This window comes from Pyrgilauda ruficollis, unplaced genomic scaffold, assembly GCF_017590135.1.
Source record: "Pyrgilauda ruficollis isolate IOZ18807 unplaced genomic scaffold, ASM1759013v1 scaffold15, whole genome shotgun sequence".
Lineage (NCBI taxonomy): Eukaryota > Metazoa > Chordata > Aves > Passeriformes > Passeridae > Pyrgilauda > Pyrgilauda ruficollis.
This window is the reverse complement of record NW_024513654.1, coordinates 17,593,700-17,601,081: the sequence shown is the minus strand read 5'-3', so window position 1 is coordinate 17,601,081 and position 7,382 is coordinate 17,593,700.

The following is a 7,382-nucleotide window of genomic DNA, read 5'->3' as shown; positions in this document are numbered from 1 at the left end:
CTTCTGAGCTATTCTTCCACTTGTGCCAAATAAAGTACAAGCCATGTGTCTGATTTTGACTTTTTGTCTTTTTTTTTTCTTTTTTTTTCTTTCTTTTTTTTTTTTTTTTTTTTTTTAGTAGCTCTGTCATAGTTCTGAGCACAGGTTCTGGTACTAGTTTATTGCTACGTATTTGGATGAAGGGGGCAAACCTCTCAGGTTCCATTCTGAATGCATACAGGTCCCAGACTTTGACAGGGTAGGTTTCTGCTTCCTTCAAGTTAGAGGCATCTATATTGTGACTGAGGTACTGAGATACAAAACAATTATTTAAGCTTCACCTTATGACTGCTGTCTGTTTTTCAGACAGCTTAGCAACTCTTGTTATGAATAAGCCTTTGTGGACCTCCATGTGAAGCCTGCCATTCACATTTCCCTGCTTACAGCCAGGCAGTTCTTGAGGGATCCTCGAGAGCCTGTGTCTGGGCTGGCATCCTAACGTGCAGCCTTGCAGAGGAATTCTCTGGTTTGTCAGATCTGAGCACTGCTCTGCAGCCCTGCAGTGGCACAGATGGCAGCAAAAGGGACTCCTGTGTGACACGGAGCTGCTGAGGAGCCTGTTGCGCTTCCCTCTTGTGGTGAGCCCCGCTGCAAGGTGAGGACTGCATTCTTTTACCAGTTCCTCCTTTGCTGCATGTGGTAGCTACCTCTGCTGTGACAGCTCTGCTTTCAAGTTCTGCTGAATGCTCTGAGCTCCAAATGAACACACTGCCAATGACTAGTTCCTTGTTGCTCTAATTTGCCCCCTTAACAAAGTGTTTTCTACTTGTGCAGTGCTCAGATTTAATTTCAGGACGAAAACCACCTCTCTGATGAGCAGCAGCAATTTTGTGTATACTTATTGGCCCAGTTCCTAGCACAAAAGCAAACACTAATGTAGAATCTGGCTATAAATTAAGTAGAGATTAAGGAGATTTTTTTCTTATTATTTTCCAGCCTAGAACAGGGTTGTTTGAACACCCTAAAAGCAACAATCCCCAGGGAAGTAATTCACCTTCAAGATTTTAAATTTTTTTTTTAAATCAGACCACACCAGATAGCAAAACCACTATTTTCATCCCCATTCCTCTTGTCCAGAATTTTGTGTGACACGGCAAACCAAATGCAATTGGAGCATTGGTTCTATAAATAAAGAATTTAAGAAAAGGGAAGATACGTGTGTCTAGTTCACAGTGCTAGGAGAATGTCTATAGCAAAACCAGGCTTATCCATGAATAGGGTGTGACAGCTTATTAAGCCTGGCTTATGAGACACTTGCAGGTACCTGAGCAGGTATGCTGTGGGAAAGCAGCCTTCCTGGATATGTGCAGAGTCTCTCTGGGAGCACAGCTTATTGAAGAACAAGGTGACAAGTTTACCAGTAGACTTGGGAGCTCCAAAAAAAAAAACCCAAAAAGCCAAACCAACCAACCAAAAAAAAAAGAAAAAATAGTAGTTAGTAGGGAACATATCAGAGCTGGAAAAATGTCTGCTCTCACACTTGTGTTTGAAGGATCTTGTTCAATTTTTTTAGCCTGAACTTCAGTTTCCCTATTTCCTCTAAGATGATAATGAGTATTGCTGTAGGCTGTGCAAGCTACAAAACATCCTTGCAGAAAGCAAAAGGGGTGTAAAACAGGAACTAGGACCCATTTATGAAACTTAAGAAAGTGATGTTGTCTGCAGAGATTTTGATGATCCTTTTGCAAAGAGAGTAAGAGTAAATCTTCAAAGAAAAACATAAGAATAAATCTTCCAAGAAAAGCAGCTCTTGGTCAATGTGGTTTTTCTAATTACATCTTGTGTTTTTATCTGCAGTTGTTTATGAGTGCTATTTTCTGTCTGATAAGCACTCTGTCTTAAAGTCTAACTTTGCTTTGTAAATATTTTTTAAAAATCCTACAGAACTTCTGTATCATGATAGTTTAATTCAACAACTTTTGAGTTGATAAGAAAACAATGAATTCCTGTTTGTCCTGTAGTGGAGAACTAATCTGAGGTACAGGAGGAGCATGCCATTGCTATGCCAATTAAATTTTGTGCACCAGCCTTTCAACTTCCTCCATCTCATTAGACTGACATGGGTTCTAGTGCGGAGATCATGTGTTCAGTCAAACTGCCTTAAAATTTTCCTGCACAAACTTTTCTAGTCAGTAGATGACATTTAATCAAAATAACAGCTTCCCAGAGGAACTTACTTTTTGATACTTTTTTCCTTCTGGGGAAAAAAATATTCTATTTATTCAGTTCTGTTTGGGTCTGACAATTTCAAATAAAAATGCTTTCACTTTTGTTACATACCCATTTTTTAATGAGGCTTCTTTTTTCTTGTTTTTTAGAAGTTGATGTTATTTTACTGACTCTGGAATAAGTTTGAGATTTATTTTTGCACAGAATTTTTAAGAACTGTAGCTTAAAATTATTCAGTGTACTTCTGTAGTTATATCATCTAGTGAGTCCCCCTGACTAATTTTAACTGTGACAAAAAAATGACCAAAGGGTGAAGCTATCAAGCAGCTGATTTACATGTGCTGCATAATGGTTTGCAGGAAACTGCCTCAGGATTGCACAGATTATGAAAGACTAAAAATCACTATTGCAGCCCAACACATAAGATGCAGACCACTGGATACACTTCTGTTGGTTCCTGTTTAAACAAAAACATTGGAAAAATTCATTTTGATTAACAGATTTGTGTTGATGGAGGGAATTTGTTTCCAATGAAACATTCTGAAATAGCAAAATTCAAGTGACAAATTATCCTTACTACATGGCTACTGCTGACGAAAGGTGCCGGCTGGGTGCCAGGGGCACAGAGGACCAGCTGCAGGGCTCCTGACATTGCTCAGGTGGAAACACGGGCAAAGGAAATGGATCACTTTCCTGAGACAATTAGGAGCTGGACTGCAGGCCCAGGGCTGCAAACTGCCCTGTCCTTTTAAAGCCACAGCCATGGTGCCATAGTGTGGGATGTATGGGGCTCCTGACAAAGGGTGAGTGCGCTCAGGAGCAAAGGATGCTGGCAGACAGGAAATACTCTCCTTGTGGATGCACTGTATGTCTTCACCAGCCACCTCTCATGGTTTCCTCAGCTCCATTTAATTTAAGCTCCACTTAATTTAAAGCTCCATGGGCTCCATATAATTTAAAGCTGCAGGTAGTCACCTGTGCAGGTGCACAAACAGGGGAGTTGCCTGGCAGTCTGCACGGTGTGGCTGTGCCTCCGCACAAGGCACCTTCCCTCGGGGTGTGGTGCTGCCCAAGGGCTGGGTGGGGAGGGCCCTGGCTCAGCTGGAGCTGCCTGGCAGCACCAACAGGAGCTGTCGTTTCCTTCCACCTTCCCTGGCTTTGACCTCCAGAGCAGAGCCAGCCAAAGAGGTGGGGTGGCCTCTGTACATGTGCTGCCCCACGCCTCCCCTGTGCCTGAGGAGAGGAGCTGAGCTGCTCAGACCCACAGCCCTGCAGCTTCTCTGTGCCTGCTGCTTTTGCTTCTTTGGGAGGATGTGCTGAAGGAGCCGAATGCCTCCTTCATTGCATATTTCAAGGTTTGATGAGAAAAATAATGAGTGAAATGATGGTTAAGCAGATGGTTTAAATTTCTGCGTTGCCTTTCTCTGTGGTTTCTCTGTCAGCTTCCGTTCTGTCTCTGAAAAGAAGGGAGGAAAATGAAACACAGCCGCTTCCCTAAAGAAAAGAATAATCATTCTAAGAACATTTTTAAATCAACTTTCTTTTTATCAAGAAAAGATGATGGATTTTAGCAAGAAAGGCAAAGAGTGGGGAAAAGCCAGCAACTAATTCAACTTTTGGACACTGAAATTTTGAAAAGAACACGTGTTTAGCTAGCTTTTTTCTCTAGATTTGAAGTTACAAATGTGCAGCACAAAAATTTATTGTCTCAGCAAATTCAGCTGAATTTTATTTTCTATGTATACAAGGGGGAAAACCTGCTGAAGGGAGAAACACAGGCTTTCAGCAAAGCCCCATCCCATTTGGGTTTGCAGTTGGGCTGAACTATGAGCCCTCAAGCAAAGGCAAGGGCACAGCAGTAGGCAGAGGATGTGCCTGCTTTTGCTGTAGCCAGTCAGCCATTTGGTGAATGTAATACAACTGAAACATACTGCAAGGTGTGTTTTTTGGGGAAATCTGCATTAGCTGGCCTACAGCCTCAGGCTGAAGAAGTACTATGATCCTTGGCATTCTGAACCAATAAGATAAATTGGTGTGGCTGGTATAGCAGATGTAAAGGCTTGAATCTTGTTTTTCCACTTGTGTGTGGAGATTGGAGTGGCAAAGAAGAGAGAAGTTTGACAAGAAGCAACATGAGGGAATGTATAGGATGCTGTGAGACAGGTGGGTCTCGTAGCTGCAGTTATCTCTGGATCCTTCTCTCAGAAAGCCAGCTGTAGGTCTGGCTCAGACAGGTCCCCATCTCCACTGGGCCATGGATGACCTACATCACATCTGCCCTACCAGATGGCAGTTTCCAGCTGGTGTTGGTAGAGCTGCTCCTGGGACCAGGAGATTTAGTGCCCTTTCTAGATGTCTCAGGTTCCTTTGAACTGGGTGCCCTGACATAGATGCAAATGCATGTGGGAGACATGTCTTTCTTTGTTGCTGTTCCCTGAGACTATAGAGAAGAGGACAAAGAAGGATTTTTCTTCCCGTTTTTGTAGGTGGAGGAACATTACAAAGGGGTTTTTAGTATAAACAACCCAGGCTGATAAAGGATGTTGTGGCACTGTTTCTTGCTATGTGAACTGTATGTTTGTCTTTACTCCTTGAGTTATTTTTACTACAGATAATTTGGTTACATCTGTTTTGCTTCAGTGAAGCAGAGAGTAAGAGGGTGGGCGTTGAAACTGGACTTTCAGGCCCATCAACAGTTAGTGAGGTATGAAAAAGAGAAATGGTACTTCCTCTGCTGTGACTCTCCTAACAACTGTGTGTCTGCTTGAGTGCTGACATCATCTAGTGAGGAGGTACCACCGGATTGGGAAGATCCCTGGGAAATGAACCTCTCTGATCAAACAGCATGGTGGAGCTGCTGCAAATGACCTGTGCTTGTAAAGTGGCAGTAAAAGGGTGGAAATGGAGCACACTTAGGCTTGGTTCTGAGTTAGGAAGTCTAAGACAGTGATGTTCTCTCTGGATTGGTATTAATATTCTCTTCTGGACCTCTGTGCTTCTGCCATTCATCTCAGCAGCATGGGTTGGGCTAGATTGCAGCTGGAAGTGGATCAGCTGGCATGTGAATGGCCTACAGCAGGACAGCAGCAGATGTGCTGGCACAGAGCTTCACGGGCTGCAGGAGCTTGCTCAGCCTGTGCTGAGAGCTGCCAGAGCCCCACAGTGCAGCACGGGGCTGTGAGTGGCTCTGGGGCTCACTGAAGTGGCCAAATGCAACATTCACTGGAGCTGTCCTGAGTGTGCATAGCTCCGGGTGACCTTGTATCTTCTTGGAAACAGTCTGTAAATTATACTTAGTTTAGCTAATGCTTCCCAAAACCTGGTCAGTTTAGAGGCTACTGTTTGTATAGACTGGTGCAGTCTTTTCCTTGGGATCTGAGGTATATTTGTGTTTGCAGCAAAGCTACAGTTCTGCTTAAATCCTGGTATAATGTGTAAAGGATGGACTGAACCCATGATTTTGCTGATGCCTGTATTCCAATACAAGACATTCTCATAAGAGATGAGAACTGTTCTCTGTGCTAGAACACCACTGCAGTAAGAGAGATCCCTGTGGAGTACAGGCAATTGTTATCCTGGCTTATGATTTACAAGAAGTCTTCAGCCTGGATTAGCAGCGAAGTTGCAGTTTAATTGGAAGAGAAAGTTAGTTAGTTTTCCTTCTGAATGCTTTTTCAAGCATTTGAACAAAGTGGATGTTAACAGAAAACAGGTGGCTTTAACCAACTAAGGTGGAGTCCCCTCAGGTTTCAGTCACTGTAAGTTCATCATCCTGTTGGTTTTCAACGTCACCATAAAATTTCTGGGGAGAAGCAGTTGGAAACACTTGAATTTCCTGTGTAAAAATCTTTAAGCTCCATCTCCCCTTAAAAAAAATTATAAAGCCTTTCAGATGTGTTATTAGAGAGAACAAAAAAGCAACTATACAACCAAGAAGTAGTCTTCCCCCAAGCCCCTATCTAATCAGGGTTCATTTATGTTGTCGGTGAGTTTATAGTGCTTGTTTGCCTCTTCATCTGAGTAGGTGCCTTGACCATTTCAGTGAAGAGGTCAGGGACACAGAGTTCCCCTTGCCATTCAAATGTATTTATTTTAAGGGTGCAGCATTTGAGGAAGGACTACAATAGTTGCCTGACTTTGGCCGTAGATTGTTGCACAGAGAGCATGAGCTTTGTGGTGCTGTATTCCTGTAGTAGTTTTGTAAGCCTTAAATTTAAAACCAAAGTGAAACAAATCCCACTCCCCTTCCCCCTTGTGAATATGATACAGAGGGGGAAACACCTGGTTACTCTTGATGCAGGGAGAAGAATGCTGTGCCTTCCAGGTTTGTGTGTTAGCTGAGCTGTTCTAAATTGCTCTGGGAGCTTGATGGCTCCTGAGCTGTGGCTCATTTGCTTTTCACTTCTGCTTTCCCCAGGAAACAAGTGCAGCAGCTAATCAGGTGATTCACAGTGGAAGTTTAAAGAGCAGAGTGGGAGCTATTGCATACACCAACGTGCCTAGAAGGGCAGAAGCAGCAACACTCATTTCTCTGGATATGATTATTGACTGCAGTAGGAGCTACCAAGTGTAGGAGACCAGGTATGTCACGAGATTTTCTGTGAAAGCAGACAGAACAGACTGCAATATTGGTTGCAAATGGTATATTATGACAGGATTACTTTCAGTTAGTGAAGGTTTCAGTCAAAGTTCACCCTAAACTGCAGTGCAAAGACAGTTTTCCTTAGGAAGTAGTGGAATTCCTGTTTTTAGCATTTACAATTATTAACTGTCATAATTGTGTTCATTCAAGAGTGATCTTGGCTGCCAATGAAAGGAAGGGAGTATAAAAGAGTATCACACTGGATTTTTGGGATGATCTGAGCTGTGTGTTTCTGATAGTCCATAGAATCCTGGGATTTAATAGTCAAGAAAAGTATATTAGAGAAGGAATATTTAAACCTGATAGTCCTAGAACTAGGGGTCTGATATTTTGTCTAGTATATCTCTTGATATCTGAACAGTTGAAGTAAATAAGGAGGCCAATTGTAGTCTTTATTTTTGTGTTCATGTATTTTGGAGATTAAAGATTGCCATGTACACTCAACTAACATTTTTTAAAGATACTTACTGTACAAAGGGGACCAATTTTAGCCTGAATTTTGGTATGAGACTTGATTCTCTTTTGGTCTTTG